This window comes from Arachis ipaensis, chromosome B05, assembly GCF_000816755.2.
Source record: "Arachis ipaensis cultivar K30076 chromosome B05, Araip1.1, whole genome shotgun sequence".
Classification (NCBI taxonomy): Eukaryota; Viridiplantae; Streptophyta; class Magnoliopsida; order Fabales; family Fabaceae; genus Arachis; species Arachis ipaensis.
The window spans coordinates 3,668,681-3,670,851 of record NC_029789.2 but is presented as its reverse complement, the minus strand read 5'-3'; positions in this window follow the sequence as shown (position 1 = coordinate 3,670,851).

Sequence of the window (2,171 nt, the reverse complement as noted above, 5' to 3'; positions counted from 1 at the left end):
TCTAAGGTCGGCTGCTCTGCTGCTCGGAGAGGACGGCGCCCGCGCGAAGAGAACTATGCAGCTGGTCAGTTCGGCGGTGAGCGCTCCCGTGGCTGCAGTTCTGGTCGGCGGCGTAGCGCCCAAAGGCTCGGTTGCAGCGATGGCTGAATGTTCAGCAGCAACAGGGCGCCATACTTGAGGGCAACGACGAGGACGCTTGCGTTCACGGGTCACCTTCCTTGGTTGCAGGTTGCGGCGCTCACGGTTCTTTGGGGTTGTTCAGCGATTAAGAGGGTTTTGATGAGGGAGGAAACGACGACAACCAAAAGGATTAGAATTTTGGGGAAAAAGTGAAAATAGTAAAAATTGGGTGGTGTGGTAAATTAAACAACCATAAGAGAATTAGGGTTATTGATGGATTAATTTTTTGTTTTAATTTTAATTGGACCTAATAAACAACCAATTGTAACTATTGTATACATATTTTATTGTCTCTCTAGCGAGACTCTATAACAACATTTTAATTTTTAGAAAATATAAATACTCATTTAAAGGGAAGTGGAGTGACCTACAATAATATTGTTTACATCTTCTATATATTATTATATTCTATGACTCATTTGACTAAGATTATATGGATTACCTAAACAACAATATCAATCATCCCCATCCCCACATATAAATAAAGCAAAGGAATCTGTGTCGCTTGTATTTATTTTATATAAAGTTAATAATTAATAATTTAATTAAATTATTTAATATATTTAATTAAATTATTATCTAATAAATTTTAATTATTAAATTTATATAAAAAAAATTGCACGTGAATTTGTGAAAATTTCTACTTAAATTCATCGTTTAATTTGAAGATCATCGTAAAATAAGAAAGTTCCAAAATAATTTTATATATCATTTTCATTTTCTTCTTTTAAATATCAGTCTATTGAAAATTAACGATTAATTTGTAATTGTCAAAATTCATTTTTTTTATAAATATATAAATAAGAGATCAGTCACGAAATTTGTTGCACATTGCCACATTCATTCATTTTATAATAATTAATTCTCATTTTAGAGAAGATAAATAAATCAACTTGATTCACACTTTTGAAAGTATGAATTTTTCTCAAGCGATGCGTCAACATCAATCATCAAATTGGATGAACATTTCCGGCTGATGCTACATAATCTACATATATTCTCTTTGTTCACCAAAAAAAAGGTTCTGAATATATAATTAAATGAATTTTTTTAAAGTAATTTTTTTTTTTTTTACCAAAGATAGGAGACTCGAACCCGCAATCTCTTAATTGAGTATGGGAAGACTATGCCATTTGAGTTATTATTTATTAGTTTTTTTTTAATTTTTTTTTTTACCGCAACTTCTTAATTGAGTATGGGGAGACTATGCCATTTGAAATGATAATTGATTATTATTCAAATATATAGAATCTGAAGAAAGCCGAATGAGAATTTGATATCTTTTCCTAACAAAACAAAAATGCCCGTTATGATGTCCATGGATGAGTTTAATCATACAGTGAGAGTGATAATGTTCATTGTAGACTTTAATTTGGGAATGTCTCTAGCCGCATTCAAGACCACATGCAACCCTATTCAACGTTCACGGATTCAACCCTATAATGGGACACAACCACCAATAAGATATCAAAAGTTCAAAACAAAACCAAAAGCAACCGCTTCAAATCAACCCGGTCGATTCACTTGTTCGTTTAAATAAATATTATAGATTTAAATTTTATTATATATGTAATAATTTATTGATTAATAATAAATCTTTTAGAGAAAAGGATAAATAGGTTCTGAATTTTTTGTTCTGCAGATATTTTTGTCTTTAATCATTGAAAAATACTTTTAAGTCCTTGACTTTCACAAAACTTGGACGGATCAGTCTCTCTGGCCAAATGTCTCCGTCAGAGACTGAGGGATCCGTCCAAATGCCTTCGTCAGGGACTGATCTGTCTAAATTTTGTGAAGGTCAGGGATTTAAAAATATTTTTTAATGGTCAGAGACAAAAATATCTGCGAAACAAAAGGTCAGAGACCTATTTATCTTTTTCTCAATCTTTTAAATAAAATTCATATCTCAACAAATTAATTTAATCTATTTAATTAAAAAATACCGTGAACAACACAAAAGAAAAAAACAACCACTCCACTTGACAGTTCAT